Below are 17,172 nucleotides of genomic sequence, written 5' to 3' on the forward strand. Positions count from 1 at the left end.
GGGGGGGGATTAAGTGTTTGTCACATGAATTTACAGGGGAGAGCATAATTAACTCAAAATCATTTGGAGAAGAGAAAGCTCTTTGGATAGTAGAAAGCTCTTCCTATTTAAATTTGTGATCTTTTAAGTTCTTTCCATTTTGTTGAAGACTATATTTGGTGTATAGGGTTCTGCAGAGATCAGGTGATATTATTAACCCTAACACATTTTTATATTAAAATTAGACTACACTATAGGGTGATATAGAGGATCACCAGGATGGCTGTCCTTGATGGAAGAACATCTGTCTCCATTTTCACTAAATCTGGCCCTACTTCCCTTTACTGAGCTGGCTAGAATATTTCTTTATTCTCTCAGTTGACTTTAAGCAATGCAAATGGGTCTAGCCAAGGTACTGATGTGTTGCTATTAAAGCAATGTGACAGAGCAGTGATGCCCTGCCTGTAGCTCCCAAGTAGTATGCATGAGGGCTAGGCCAAGTGACCCCTATGCTGCTGAGACTGAAGCTTGAAAAAGAATCTATGGGGGCCGGGGAGATGGCTCAGTAGAATAAGCGCTTTCCTGGCAAGCGAAAGGCCTGAGTTCAATCCCTGGTTCCACCAAAAAAAAAAAAAAGAAAGAAAGAAAAGAAAAGAACGAAAAATAATCTATGATATCTTGGGGCATGAAGGGTAGATGTCACAACCAAAGCACCAGCCCCCAACCACAGGCTACTTCCTCAGTTTGTGATATGCACATTACTCTTTCTATATCTGTCTCTGCGTATTGCAGAGGTGCTATCAGTCTTCCTACCTATCCTAGCTCACAATACTTCTCACCTTTCTCACAGTCACTCATCCTGAGCCACTCTCCTCTTCACAAATTAATAAAACCTAAGTTTGGCTCTAGATTGAGACCTTTGTTCTGGTTAGCCATTCTTGCTGTGGGTTGCACTAAAACTGGTAGATTGGAATTACTTAATGGAATTCCAATAACTTTTCCATGGAATTACAAGTATAAACTCCACCAGATTGCAGACAGGCTTGGAAGGGCTTAATGCAGGATAACATTTAGAGCAAAATAGGCCTCCTCCTCCTCCTCCTCTGAACCCATAAATGATTTTTAGTAACTCACTGTTCAGTAAAACCCAGGCTTGAGCTGGGCATGATGGTACATGTTTGTAATCCTAGCACTCTTGGAGGCTGAGGCAGGAGGATCACAAATCTGAGTCTAGCCTAGGCAACTTAGTAAATTAGCATGACTCTGTCTCAAAATTTAAAAATAAGACAAGGACTAGAGATATATTCAGTGCAAAGCTCCTGGGTTCAATTGCTAGTATTACAAACAAAACAAAACACTAGACTATAATGTTAAATAATTTTTTGTTTTTTGTTTTTTGCTTTTGCTTTGGTAAATGTGGTGCCAAAGATCAAACTCAGGACCTTGTACATAGTAAGCACATACTTTATACTGATCTACATCCCCAGTTTCAGGGTTGTTTTAAATGTATAAGAATCAAGATGGGAAAGAAACTTAGCAAAGGGCTAAAAAAATTTTTTTGAGACAAAAATCTCACTGTGTAGACCAAGCTGGTCTTGAACTCACTATATAGCCAGTGCTAGTCCTGAACTCACAATGATCCTATTGTCTCAGCTTCCTGAATGCTGAGATTACAAGTGTGTGCTAAAAACGTCAAATTGTATGAAAATATGCCTGGTGAAAACCCCAGACACAAACCCCAGACATCAATGATTGCATTGATGTGAAATCTCTGGAATACACAAATTTATATACAGAGAATTCGGGTTAATGTTTGAAGGTAGCAAAGAGGAGAAGGGAAATCGGGAGTGACTACTAATGGATTACTTAAGGTGATGACAAGACACTCCCTGCAAACATGACTCGTTTCCACTGACAACAGATCCATTTGGTGCTCATACAAAACCCATCCACCACTATATCCACTACCAATCCCTTCAATGTGGCCACTTGGCTCCCCACATCTGATGAGGCCCGTCACCGTAACTGCACTCAAGTCTTACAGATGACCCCTGCCCCTGTCTCCCACATAAATAGTGCCTCTCTCCCACAGCCTGTGACACATGGTTCATAGATGGTAGCTCAATCAACATGGACACTCAAAAAAGGGTAGGATATACCATAGTGAGGGGGGGCTAGAGCAATAGAGGCAAGTCCACTGGCACCAGGGACATTGTCACCAAAGATAGAACCTACTGCTCTCACACAGGCCTGGCTCTAGCCAAAACAAAAAAGAAGGTGATGAAAATATTCTTGGGGGTGGTAACAAAAATATTCTGGAATTTGGGGTAGCAGTTCCCTAGCATGTACAAAGTGATGAGCTTGATTCTCAGCACTGCAAAAATAAGACCTAACAAAATATCCTGGAGTTAGGTAGTGATGGTTTCACAACTCAGAATACTAAAATCCATTAAATTGTACATTTCAAAAGGATAAATTTTAAGTCAGACATGGTGGTGTGTGCCTGCAACCCAGTACTCAGGAGGTTGAAGCAGGAGGAGTGCTATGAGTTTGAGATCAGCCTGGGCTACATAGTGAGTTCAGAGCTAGCCAGAACTGCATAGCAAGACTCTTATCTCAAAAAAACAAACAAAAAGATTAATTTTATAGTGTATAAATTGTTTCTTTTGTGTGTGTGTGTGTGTGTGTGTGTGTGTGTGTGTGTTGTGTGTGAAAGAGCACATTTTATTGGGAAGCAGAGAGCAAGCGGCACATAACCACAGACAAAAGCATCCAGTAGGCACCCTATATGTCATACTGGAAAAGACATGCCACGTTACTGATAAAAATCAGCTGTCTCCCATAGGGCACCTTCTCAAACCTCATCCTTCCCAGGGGTTGAGCAAAGTCTCAACCACCTGCCTGAAGGCAGCTGTGATTCACTAGAGATACAGCCCCTCGGGGGTACCTTCTTTTTTCTTATAAAGAACATTTTGTTTAGATTTCTTGAAGTCGTCATTTGTTACTTTCATTCTACATTCTCTCAATGCCATCAGACCAGCTTCTGTAGGGATTGCCTTGATATCAGCACCAGAGAGATCATCCTTTTCCATGCTCAGGTAGTTGAGGATTGCATCATTGGCTAGCCTTATCCTGCTGGTATGAATCTGACAGATACGCTTCTTGGTCTTTTCATCGGGCAGGGAGAGTTTGATCTTCCTGTCGATGCGCCCTGGTCTGATCAGCGCTGAGTACAAAGTTTCTATTCAGTTTGTGGCCATGATGACTTTCACGTCTCCCTGTGAGTCAAATCTGTCCAACTGGTTCAACAGTTCCAACACTGTTCACCGAATTTCTCTCTCACCTAGAGTTTGAATCATATCTTTTGGTCCAGTGGCGCCAATTTCATCAGTAAACACGATGAATGGTGCATGTTCTTCAGCAACTCGAAATAAATCCCTTACGAGTTTGGGCCCATCACTGAGGTACTTCTGAATAAGTTCAGAGCCAACCACTCTCAAGAAAGTGGCTGAAAAAAAAAAAAAAAGAAGAAGAAGAAGTTTGGTTTGCTACTGCTTTGGCTAACAAGGTTTTACCTGTGCCAGGAGGACCATTGAGAATGACCCCATTAGGGGGCTTTATACCCATATCTTAGCATTCAGGATGGGTGAGAGGAAGCTCCACAGATTCCTTTATTTCCTGGATTTGGTTGTCTAAACCACCAGTGTCGGCATAGGCTTCCTGGGGGGCCTTTTCCACCTTCATCACTGTGACCAGAGGATCTGTGTCATCCATCAGCACCCCGATCACAGCATGCACCTTGTGGTTGAGTAGGACTGAGCAGCCAGGTTCCAGCAGATCCTTGTCTACAAATGAAAGAATGCTGACGTAGTGTTCTGAGCCCACAGATGTAGACACGATGGCATGATTGTAATCAGTGATCTTTTCCAAGGTTCCTACTGATGTTGGGGTCCCCCTCAGATCATCTACCTTTGACCCTTCCTCCTCTTGCTTTTCTTCTAAGGGTTTCATTTGTTCTTGATTTCTAATAAATTCTTCCTCCATGAGAAGATAGTCTTTAATTCTAACTTGAGTAGTTTTAAATGGCACTGAGTGTGAGGTGTCACCAGTGGCAGTTTGCTGGCAGCATCTGGTCCTTTCGTTTTTGTCTTCTTTTTCTCCCACTCTAGTTGGTGCAGGAGGTTCATATTTCTTTTTCTTATCCTTGTCATCTTTCTTACCACCTCCAGGACCATGGCCACCACTCTGACTTTGACCCATCTTGCCTCGGCTGCTCTAGGCCTATAAATTGTATCTTAATAAAGCCACTAAAACTGAATTGGGATGGTGTTGAGCTTATATAGGTGGCTTCTTTTCTCTGTTCCTGAATTTTCTGTAATTATTTTTTTAATTGAAAGAACCTAGAGTCCTACATTTTGCTAAGATTACTCAAAATCGGGCTGGTGAGATGGCTCAGTGGTCTAAAGCACCTACTTAGAACAAGCTTAGCAAAGCACAGGGACCGCAGTTCAATCCCCCAGCACCACATGCCAACCAGCCCCGCCCCCTGGTGGGCTGAGCTGGCCACACACATACACACACACACACACACACACAAAAAAAAAAAAAAAGATTACTCAAAATCTAGTTTTGTGTGGTGCTGAATTATAACCAATCAAAGAAAACTTCCATAAAATCCTAAGAGGTCACTTTTACTCCTAAAATATCAGCCATTGACTAAGATTTCCAGGATATAAGTAGTAAATTTGTATGTATGTGCTGAAGCTTACTAGTAAGTTTGATCTCGTGTAAAATGTGTCTCCTAAGAAAGAATCTGTCTCCTCATCAATAGCAGATCTGTAGTCCACCGCAATATTGGCTCTTTGTTATTTGATGGAGTCCAACTGATACTGTTTATTGAAATCCATGTTTATTTCAGTGTGTGAGTGTTATCTCTGAGAACTGCTGGTTCCCAGTTTGACATTATTTTCAGTCCAATGCTAGAAGATTTCTGAGCCATGTATATTTTTAATGCATGCTAAATAATTCATCAAGGAATTCATGTGCTGTGACATTGGTAGCTATCTTGCTTCCAACTTGGCTGTTTCTACCTAATTTTTAACCTTGTCGAGCCTCTCAGCAGTCTGTTTCTTGGCTAATGATGGCATAAAATCGTCTCTGAAAGGAAAGCTAAAGACTTTCACATTACCTTTTGCCAGTTCCTACTTTCAATCCACCCTTTGGTATTTGCAAAGGTCAGATGAGCTATTTCGGTGTCCTCGGCCCTGATTAATGGGAAATCCTGCATTTCCATTGGCCCCTAAGGATGAAGGATTAGTGCTGCAGTGGCAGGCAGCATCTGCTGGAATGTCAGAGGCATGGTGTTGGGAATTGGAGGAGCAGCAGGCCTATGAAAAACGAGGAGGAGGCCCTCCTCTAGTGCTAGCCCCCAACGAGTTTTTCTCCTTTGCAATCATGCAGACATCTCCAGGAGCATTTGTTCTCCTCTGTTAAGCCTTGTCACTGAGAATTTAATATGGAGAGCACAAGTGCCCCTTCTCTGAGAGGGCTGTGGGCTGTGTTTGCAAGGCCTCCTGCTTCCCCTCCAGAAGGCTTCGTTAGCACCCTGTTAGTCGGTGTGTTGGTGTTCAGCTTTTTATCCCTCCTTGTAGGAGATGCTGGTTTTATTCTATGTCAAATAAAAACTGTTGTATTGATGCAGTGATTTTCATCAGAGAAACGTGCCTGGTGCATTGGGAAGAATAATTCTGAATGTGAGGATCTCTTTCCCCACCCGAAAGCAGATGGTCTTTATTCATTCGTCTTGTGACCTTTCTTTGCTTCTAAGACACCAAATCTCTGATGCCAAAGATCATAAATATCCTTTAGGTTTGCAGCTATGGAAGTGAGCATCAAGCTGTGGGTATCATTTTCCATTTGTAGGCACCTTTGAAGGAAACTGTTATAGCATTTTTTAGTATTAAATTAACCTCCTACAGCCATGAGCTTTATAGACATGTGAAGGGCACCAAAGCAAGGTTGTTTGCGCAATGGCTGGGAAAAAGCCCTCCATTCAGCTTCCTGCCAGCCTCACCTGTCCACTCACTAGGCAGCCTTTCTCAGCAGCCACTTTATGCCAGCACTATGATAACTGACAGAGCCCGTGTCTGCCTGCCCAGGGGCTGCATTAATTATGTCACTAATAGTGATGATGGCCACCTGGCGTTGGTCACCTTGTCTGCTTCCTCTCCTTGCACTAGTGCCCACCTTCTCATTAGGAGGCAGACCCACAAGTGCAGTGGTGGGGCAGGTTGGGGGTTGGGGGCTCAAATGACAGACTGTGCACTGAGCTGGGCAGAGTGAGGACGCCTTCACAAAGGACACGAAACCTGAGCTGTTTCCCCTGAAAGAGTTCACTGAGAGTCAGAGGGGTATGCTGGGAAGAGAAGGCATTGGAAAAAGGGGCCCAAGTATGGGAGGCCCTAGGTATTTGTGTGGAAACTAGTGAGGCATCAGGTGGAAGTGAGAGCTGGTTAGAGACAGTCATCCTGAGGGTCAAGGAAGTAGACTTTATTTGGAGTTAAATAGGGAGCTCTGGGAGCTTTTTAATAAGAAGGGAAAAGATGTGATCACAGTCTGAGGTCTTCTGTCTCTGTCCATCTGTCTCTGTCTCTCTATGTCTGTTGATCTGTGTGTGTGTGTGTGTGTGTGTGTGTGTGTGTGTGTGTGTTTGTCCGTCCGTCCGTCCTTCTGTCTGTCTGTGCTAGGTAAGTACTATACCAGTGAACAACAACAAAAGCCCAGATTTCTGTTTGAGACAACTATCCTAGAATAGTGTGGAGGTTAGGCTATGAAAAGAGATTGGAGGAAGTGATACCAACAGGGAAGCTATGGCAGCAATCCTCAGGAGAGGGTTGGCCTCAGGAGACGTGGAGGCAGCTCAGGCCTGGCTTCTGTGTCTCCGCATTTGCTGCTCCTGCTTTCTTTACTTGCTTATTCCTATAATCTCCTGCAGATCCCAAGTCCTCTCCACTTCCAAAGGCTGCTGCCTTTTAGAGAACTTTCCTTGATTCTCCAAGAAGCTGGGCTTGGGTCTTCTCTGCACCTATCTATTTGGCCTCAGGGAAGATTGCTTCTGTTTCCTACCTTGTAGCTCAGATTAGCAGCACTTTGCACCCAGACTCAAGTAGTAAGGAAGGAAAGAAGGAAGGGTTCTTTAATGTGATTATTACAGTAATTGGAGGGGCCTCAGGATTTGTTAACAAAACATACCCCAGTTTGAGATCCACTTGTGGCTTTTTTATTCTCCAGGAGGTGAGATTTTTGTTTTTTCTTATGTTTTCATTATGGAAAGTTTAAAACATAAACATGGAAGACAGGATAAGGAATCTCTTTGGGTTTTTTTCTTTCTTTCTTTCTTTCTTTTTTTTTTTTTTTTTTTCGCAGAACCGGGGATTGAACTCAGGCCCTTGTGCTTGCCAGGGAAGCACTTATTCCACTGAGCCATCTCCCTGGCCCCAAGGAATCTCTTTGTATCCATGATTCAGCTTTGCCAGTTCTCAATATCTAGCTAGTCCAGCCTTGCTTCATCTGATTATACTCCCCCCGCCACATTTTTTTGAAGCAGATTCTAGATTTCATACAATTTTGTCCATAAATACTTAAGTATATGTCTTTAATAGATAAGGGATTTTGTGAGTCTTAATCCATCACAGTTTTAGGTTCTCACCTGTAAAATGACAACAGTTGACACTTTTGTCCCAGAGGTATGAGTAAAGCTGGAAAAAGCATTGAATTCTAATGGCTGCTTTTCATTCCTGCCTGCCTGCAGCAGGTACAGTAATGGCCCAGAAACAGCCCCTATGGGGTTGGGAGTATAGCTCAGAGCTCCTGACCAACATGTTGGAGATTCTGGCATTGTAGAAAACAAAACAATAACCGAACCTCGGGAACAGACAAACCCAAGTCCCATTCTCAGCCTAAATCTGTGTCTCTGAGGACAGATAACCTTAGTCTAAGCCATTGTAGCTTCATCTTTAAAACTAGAGGATATAATGGCTCCCTCATAGGGATGCTATAAGGCTTAATGGAACAGTACAAAATAAGCTCCTAATACATGGTAGCTGATACTACAGTCTTTAAATGTGCACTATTTCTGGTCTTCATAGCAATTCTGCAAAGTATGCACTTGCTATCTCATTTTACATGTGAAAAGACTAAGATTTAAAAGAGATTAGTGAACTTGTCTGAGGTCTTAGTACAAATAAACTGTAGAGGCAAGTGTTTGAGTTTAGGGATTGACTGCTTCCAGGGTACCCCCCTTTATTCCAGCTATTATTTATCAAACTTTGCTGCCTGGCCTTATACAAAAGAACATGCTGATCTTGAGTCAGGGTTGTCTGATCCTTACCTTTGTCTGCTGTGTTAAGTATGTTTTAAATGCATGTGATCTGAATGATAGATTTTCTTTAGACTTTTTCATCTGTATCTCCTATCTTTTTTGTGGCTTGAGTTTTAGGAACTTTTTAGTGCTTATCCACCCCTGAAATTGAGAGAAGTAAAGAGAGTAGTATGAGAAAGAAAACTGAATACAAAAGTTCACATCAGCCCCTTTTGTGAGAGAGAAGCTGAAATTCTTAAGGCAAAATGAGGTTCATACGTTATTGGTAGATTTTTGTTTTCCATTCAGTGAAGACCATGAGGAGCAGACAGTGCTTATTCATCCATTTCAACTGTCAAATTGCTAGGAATAGAAAATTTGAAAATAAGATGGCAGAGGTGGAAATCAAACCCAGGCCTGACCAGCTCACTGGTTGCACTGGTTCTGTTGTTCCACAGCACTGCCTCTGGGGGTGGGTAGATTAGGCTTGAAACCTGCCTATCAGTATAATTGTATCAGTGCACAGAATTCTGTGGGGCTTTTCATGTATGTTTCATTTTCATGTCGCAGTGAGGTTCTTTGTTACCCACCTTTATAAACAGAAAAAACAAGCAGACAAAAGAGTCACCTGTGGTTAATCAGAAGGCAGAGTTGGGACATGAGTGACATTCTTAGGCTGTGATCAGTGTCCCCTCTATCTCCACCGAGTCCTCTGGAACTTGCTCTTTGATGGTGTCCCATCCATCATGCAAAGAACAAAATGCCAAATAGGAATAGACGCTGCAGGGACCAGGACCCCCTTTCTGAGGTGTTCAGAGAAATGAGCAAGCACAGAAATCTTTGCTTTTTTTGAGACAAAATCACTATGTAGTCCAGGCAGGCCTTGAACTCACAGTGATCCTTCTGCCTCAACCTCGTGAAAGCTGGGAGTATAGGCGTGCACCACCCTGTCTAGCGAAGGCTTTGCCTCTAAGAGACAGATTTTGTCTACCTCTTTACTAGACAAGTAATTTTCCCTGTGGATGTGCATGTGTGTTCTGGGTTGCCATCTTTAATGGTATAGTTTTCCCCAAATAAAACACTGGAATGGATTTTAGGAAAAGATTGAGAATCCCAGTGGTTCAGATCTAAAAGTATGATTTACAAGCTCTGTAGAGAATCCTCCCTTCTGGGTAGGAATGCAAAACTGATCACCTCATTGCTAGGATGACAGCCTGGCTTTCTTGGGTTGCAGCCAAGAAAACAATTTATGAGGCTGACCCCCACACTTAACTAGCTAAAGCTTTGGGCTGTAATCCAGGATCCTTATTACAGAAAGCAGAGTTAAAATTGTTCCCTCTGAAACCCTGTGGCTATTTATTTGAATTAGTGAGGTCATGCCAATGACAGTTGTGGAGACCAGTCTTTAATTAGGAGAAGAATGTGACTCAAAGTTCACGAGAATGGCATTTCTAAGGATCCTGCATGTTTTTCTTCCTTAATTCTTTTAGCTTTACCTTATTCCTGTTCTTTATGTTCAAAGTCACATCTCATTTCTTCCCTTGAAGCCTGCTTTCCTCACTGTGCAGCCCCAGGGCATTCTCCTGGCTGTGGCCAGAACCCAGCCCTGCTTTTGGGGACTGGCTCTGAAACCCAAGCTATGGCTATTTTGTAGCAACGTGAGCTTTTGGACAAGTTACCTTTCTTTTTTAAGCCTTTGTTAAAATGGGTCTAATAGTATTTACTGCATGTGTTTGAATAAATCTGGCTGTTAGCACAAGATCTGTTGCTACAAGCCAGCCACTCTTCTACGGACATGATACATAGAAGCTCATCTCACCTTAGTAACAACCTTCTGAAGTGTAATTTTTTTCCCTAGTGCAGGGGATTGATTTAGTGCAGTGGTGGTGAGCACATGCAGCTGCAGGCTGTTGAAAGCTCTAAAAGGTTTGCCATCAATGACTTGGGTAGGGTCTTGTATTCACTTGGCAAGCACTCTACCGCTGAGCTACACTCTAAGCCCTGAAGCAGAATTCTTCTCCAACACATGAGGAAGTTAAGGTATAGAGGCCCCATAACTAGTAAAAGTCCCTGCTACATAAAAACCTCATAACCAAAAGGTACTCAATAAATCTTCCCTTTACCTGCACTTCTGTTACATTTATAATCTATGACCTGTAGTTTTCACTTTAACTTTTCTCTGAAAACACTGAATGTAGCAGTTGTATCTTCAAATCAGGATTTACTTTTTGAACTTTGTTATAGAAAATTTTAAATATATACAAAATAGTATTAATAAACATCCATATGCCTTTCTGTTTTTGAAAGAGTATTGAATATTTATTGAGAGGAAAAAAGTTTCTAAGAGGAACAGAAGGGAACCCTGAGTGGGTGGCCCCCTATTCACCCTTTGGTTAACTTCAATAGTTGTCAATTCATAGTATATTATATATTGTAAATTTACCTACTTACTCTCTCCCCCTACCCATATTATTTTGTGATAAATCCCCAAGTCATATTATTTCTATAAGACAACTCTTTAAAAAATAATCATAGTAGCATGTTTGTACTTTAAAAAATTAATATTGCCTGGGATGTAGCTGTTGGTGGAGTATTTACCTATCATGTACAATACATAAAACAATAAAAAATTAACAGTAACCCCCAAATGTCACATATTCAGTTAGTGTTAAGAATTCTAGTTGTCTCATATTGCCATATATATTTAAGTTTGTTGAACTAGATCTAATAAGGTCCAATATTACAGATGATTGATATATCTCCTATGTATATTGATCTATAGATTCCGCCAACATTTTTCCCTTATAATTTACTTGAAGAAACAGTTAATTTGTCATAATATTTTCCATAGTTTAGACTTTGCTGATTTTATCTCCTTTTTATCATTTAACATATTCACCTGTTTCTGTGTTTCTCATATTTCATGTCAGTTGGACCTAGACCTTGGTCAGGATCATATTCAATTTTTGACCAGACAGCTTTGGAGGTAGCATATTTTCTCCCTGGAGGCACATACTGTCTGGTTCTTTCTTTGTATGTTGGTAGTGCCTTTATCCATTGATTCTTTTTTTTTTTTTTTCCCCAAAAGGTGTTTTATTTATTTATTTAATTTTTATTTTTTTTATTTTTTGTAGAACCGGGGATTGAACTCAGGCTCTTGCACTTGCCAGGCAAGCACTTATTCAACTGAGCCATCTCCCTGGCTCTATCCATTGATTCTTGGTCACCAGATTTTGATTAACATCAAAAAGGCCTGCTTCTTATGATGCTTTCCATAAAGTAGAAACAACAACAACAAAAAGCACCATAAGTATTACTAATGATCAAAGAGTACTTGATTCCCTTAAACATACTTGTTAGTATGTTTAACATACTTATTAGTATTATCTTATTAGTTGGTTATTGGGAAATGACTCTCCTTGAGGAGAGGAAGAAATTGCCCCTTTGACTCATAAGCTCCACCCCTCCATATGTTTTCCGCTGGCCCTCTGTTATTTAGAAGCTCGGGGTTTAGTTATGGGTATTTGTGCACTTAGTATGGGCGTGATGGGAAGAACATCAAGGAGCCACAGGCAGCCTGGGTACCAGAGGGGGGGGGGAATGCCACAGGTACAGTGAGGTGACTACAAGCAGTAACCGGGAGGCCTTCAACTAGATGAGAGTTCTCTTTAGTGCTAGAAATGAGCTGCCAACTTTTTGCCTAGTATCAATCTCAACATCAAAGTGTGGGCAGTTCTAGGGAGAGACAGGTCACACCAGAGAGGGCTGGCCTGACTTTGCAAGTCCTGCAAAAGTGCTAGTTCAGCTGGAAGATTCTCCAGTACTAGGAGGAAACTAGTCATTTAGAAGCTTCCTGCCTATGTGGACTCTTAATTTTATTATGTTCATCCCCTTTCTGAGTAGCTACATATTGATATGCTTAGGCCCACAGCACAGGCAGAGCTGAATTCTAGGCGAGGCTTCCACTTGATATGTGGAGGAGTCTGGGCAAGAAATTTAGCTTCCCTGAGCCTCATCTTGTTATGTAAAAAGTGGTAATAGAAAGTTTTTACTTTAGCCTTATGGTGAAGATTAAATAAAGTTTGTATGTGAGACACTAAAGGTCTTCTAGGAAATCAATAGAGGCTGGGTGATGTTGGCTTATGATGGTCTTTGAGAATGTATCCTTGTGCATTTATGAGTTTGTGGAGGGAGGTGGAATGTAGAAAAGTTTATAATTTGTCACTATGGTGAGTTTCATGGGTTTCTTCCAGAGTGCCCCATCATTCCCTTCTTTAGTGGAAGACTGAATGGCTTCCTCATTCTGCCCAGTGCCTCTGTGGCCATCATTTATTATGTAGAATATCCCAGTCAGGGATAAAAGGGTTGTTAGTAAAATGAGGGCAGCTTTGGACTATTGCAGTGAAATCCAAGGTCCCTGGGCACCTGAGGTAGAAGGATTCCTATGGGTTACCAATGGCAACATCTCTAACAGAGTGGTCATCCCTTTTAGGGCATCCTGCCAGGTGGCTCTAGTCCAGGTTTGTATATTTGCAATGATTAAAACAAAACAAAACACCAACAAAAAAAAGCAACTTATTATCTCTTATGCAGCCCATACAACTGTTGGCTTCCTCTCCGGTTAGAAAAACCTTTCTTAATTTTATAAGAAATCTGCCTCCCTCTTACTTCCATTTGCCAATACTGGTGTTTTTTTCTATCTCACCATGCTGGATATGAAAGGTGACATGGAAAAAGGGTTTCTGCTCTTGGTGTCCTAGAGGGAGTCTTCCAAAGCAGATATGTGGTGTGACAAAATCCAGTCAAGCATGCAGCTCTGCCTTTGTGCAGACATCAGTGGAGACCATTCTTGAGTGGCAGGAATGAAGTATAATTTTCTATTAAGCAGTGTCAGATGCAGGTGGACTGGTGTGACAAGCAGGAGTCCAATGCGGGAGCTGCCTTTAAGCTTAAGAGCTGTGATTTGGAGCCCGGTGTGGGGTGTTAACCTTTCCACGTGCCCGTCCACCATGCGGCTCTCTCAAGTGTCCTTTGTTATGCTCCTGCAGGAGTAGTATTCACCCCTGTGTTATTTAGTGCCACTTATCCTTGTACTTTCTCATTCCTACAGTTTGCAGGAAAACAGACAGTGGGCTCTACGTGTCGGTGCTGGGCAGTTTGTCAGCCTTAGAAAGCTGAGAGCCCATGATATTACTGGGTAATACACAGTTTCATGACATGGGGTCCTCAATCGCTGGAAAAGCCCCCACCCCAACAGTGATACAGAAAAGCAAGAAAAAAATCTTTGTTTCATCTGGTTGCTGTGTACCAGCCCCCATTTTGTAACAGGTCTTTGGCCCTCACCTTCAATTTGTGAGATTCCTCTAACCTGTACCCAGTAGGACCAGATATGAAGCCCTGAACATAGCCATAAGCTGGCTGTTCCTCAGGGTGAATATCAACATACGTTTCCTTATTGATTGACTCTTATCAAGGATAAAAGTGAAAATGTTAGTATTCTTGGAATGGGAGTAGGATGCCTATTATAAAACCAAGGAGAATGGATTTGTTAGGCTTTTATGACACTTCTGTGGAAGGAGGTCGTGTTGAATGGCCTACTTTGGGGTGGCTGCATAACTAGGAATGTGCACCACTGGAAGAAGGGACAGTTTGCCAAATACTATCCTCCTTTATCCTTCAAGTATACAGGGATAGGTGGTCCGAGCCCTTCTTTCTTCCTACCTAGGCATTTGCTGTGCAAAATGCTGTGGGGCAGAAAATCGAGTGGAGGATCATGGAAGGTCAGCACTGCTGGGCACCAGGGTTCAGCTGCCCTCGTCTCTGACTCCTTATGGTATGGAGCAGTGTTAGGCAAGGCAGAAGAACTGAAGAGTTCAAACTTAGGCTTTTTGTTTTCTATTGGGGATCAAACTCAGGGTCTTGAGCATACCATGCAAATTCTCTATTGATAGGCTCTGGCCCTAGTATGAATTGCTGAATGATTATGGTGGTCATCTAATAGGCTGAAGCCCTTAAAACAATAGCTTATCTTCCCAGAGACCACCTTCCCCCTTCTTCTCCAGCCCAGCCCAGGGTTCAGTGTCCTTTCACCTTTCCCGCTGCCAAGGAAAGACCCCAATTGGCTCCTCAGCCATTTCTAAGTATCCCCCTTAAACTCCACCCCTAACAGAAGTCCATAAACGCCTCAGCTTTCCTTGTCTCAGGCCCGAGGATCCGCCTGATCCATTGGCCCGCAATGTCTTTGGAGTTAATAAAAGCTTCTTTTATCTTTCCTATCTCTTTACTGCATCTCCAAGAAACCTGTCATCTACCACTGAGCCCAATTCCATGAATTTGGGCTCTTAGGAACCCTTCTACTTTCTGAAAACTTCAAAACAAAGAAATGTAGAGAGGTAGAGGAAAATATGTATTATCCTACTACCCAACAGTTACTACTACAAATATTTTGGCATATATATTTTCTTCCTACATTATTGTATTTTTTTCTTTACTGAGATGATGCTATGGTGTTTCACCCTATCCCCCCCATTTAGCATGTAATATGAATTTTTAAATTTAAAAAATGCTTTTTAAAAATGACTATAGAAGGTTCTATTACTTTTCCACCCCTTCGTTGGTGTTATAATTAATCCAGCAATAAACATCTCAGAGCTTAAATTTTTGTCTGCGTTTTTTTTTTTGTCTGCATTTTAGATTATTCACTAATAACATTTCTTTAAATGGAATTACCCTGCTAAAGGATGTACTCTTGTTAAAACTTTTATTTTCTGCTTTTGAAACAGAGTCTCTGTATATTCCCCAGGCTGACCTCAAACTTAAAATCTGCCTGCATAGCTGACCTCAAACTTGAAATCTGCCTGCATAGCTGGGATTAGTGGGTGTGTATCACTGTTCCCAGTAGTAGATTCCTTTTTTTTTTTTTAAGACAAGGTTTCACTCTATAGTGCAGGCTGACCTTGAACTTGCTTACATAGCCCAGGCTGGCTTTGATCCTCCTGCTTCAGCCTCCCAAGTGCTGGGATTACAGGCATGTGCTACTATGTCTGGCTCATTTTTAAAGTTCTTATTCTCCAGAAATAATTACTGCTTTATATTTGCTCAGGATTTATTGGAACCTGACCTAACCTGGTCCAGGTTGGGCAGGGGCACTTGTATGTGAAATAAGGTTGGAAAAAATTCCACTAAATTTAGGCCACATTCCAAAGGTGTTAAATGTTAACCAGGCTGGAAGCAAATAGGATGGTAGGGAGAGATTGCCCTAGATACCCAGGCAAAAAGAACAAAGGTGTGAATGCACAGAGTTGCTGAAGGGCATAGATCTGGGGAGACCAAGGTCAGAGAATGATGGGAGGGTGGAGTGACATGGGCCAGAGAGGGACTCAGGGACAGAGTGTAAACTCCATCCTAACAGATGTTGGAAACTCTGAAGGGGTTTCAAGCAGGCTGGTGACAGGATTGAGATTTGTATTCTAGAAAGGTCACTCCAGCTGCTGGGTAAAGGATAGATTGGGCAGGAAAGGGAATGACTTCCCTCCCGGGAGATCAGTTAGTACTGCCGTACCATACAGACTGCGCCAGTGGTGAAGTAGTATCTTGAATTTACTAAATTGATGGGTGAAAGTACATTTCACTTAAATTTTAATTTAATTCCTGCTGCAGTTGACTATTTCTGTATTGACCTGCTGTACTATATTTCATGACTTGTGACTTGATTCCTTTTGGCTTAAAGGCTCTTGGAGCATGAAGGCACCATTGTCTGAGACGTCATACATAGATGATGTGGTCACAACATCATGCACCTTTGCAGAGGAGCTCATTGAAATCCAGGAAGGGCAGATAACTGTCTCTAAGTTCCTGGGACCAGTTTGAAGCTCCCAGGTACACTATCCTCTCCTCTCCTCTGCCTCTAAGCTGTCTCCTAAAGCAGACACCATAACAAGGGCCTTGGAAAGCAGAGTTCAGCAGACTTGGAGCTTATTGAATAGAAAGAGCAGTTAAAAGTGGATGCAGAGAGGTTTACTTTTCCACCATTCAGGTTTTGGAGAAAGAAGTTCAGAATATGCTAAGCTCAATTTAAATTAGGGATCTGTAATGATTTGGGGCAGCTTTGCTTTAGAAGCAGCTCAGCCAAGGCTAGATTTCCTGGGGTAGGAAGGATGCATAGAGAATAGCCTTAAGTAGGAAGTCACCTCTCCAGACCCTATTCATGGCTTAACTGCCTCCCTAAAGTTAGCAGCATCCCACTTGTCAGTGCTGCCTATTAATATATTTACTTATTTGTTTGCTGGTTGTGAGCCACAGAAGCTTCCTGAACAAATTGTAGGCGAGGATTTGGTAAGACATGGTCTCTGACTAGAAAACTTTTTCTAAACAGCTGGCTGCTTGCCATGCTGAGGGATCTTATGCATTTTGGTTTCTCTCAGAGGGTGGCTGTCTTTGTACGCAGTGAGCATATTGCCCTGAGTTCCACCCTAATTGCTATGTGCATGGTAGCTGAGTGCAGCATGGTAGCTGAATAATGAACCTACATTTCTCTTTGCAGCTTCTCCATTAGGAGATCACAGGGACCTTGAGCCTGTGTTTCATTCTGGAGTGTTTTTCTCTACTAAATCAGTACAGTTTCATATTGTTAAAACCATACCCTCACAGTAGGTGGCCTTGCCATGGTGCCCTAAATATGCAGTCGTGCCCTTTCTTTGGCTGCAGTCCTTCTTTGTTACTTGACTTTACACAGAGACTATATAACATGAGTTATGACATGGAGGTGGATAGGCTGACCACCAAAGGCCTTACAAAATTATTCTGTTATTCTTGATGACTACATAGGCTAAAAA

The 17,172-nt window shown here is 42.1% G+C and overlaps 1 protein-coding gene and 1 pseudogene across 6 annotated transcripts in view; one reads left to right on the forward strand and one right to left on the reverse strand.

The window, feature by feature from the left end:
* Tom1l2 (target of myb1 like 2 membrane trafficking protein) overlaps positions 1-17,172 on the forward strand; it is a 136,739-nt gene that overhangs the window by 32,644 nt on the left and 86,923 nt on the right. The window lies entirely within an intron of this gene.
* LOC101560385 lies at positions 2,901-4,239 on the reverse strand (annotated as a pseudogene).

Source organism: Octodon degus, unplaced genomic scaffold (genome assembly GCF_000260255.1).
Source record: "Octodon degus isolate 3935 unplaced genomic scaffold, OctDeg1.0 scaffold00122, whole genome shotgun sequence".
Classification (NCBI taxonomy): Eukaryota; Metazoa; Chordata; class Mammalia; order Rodentia; family Octodontidae; genus Octodon; species Octodon degus.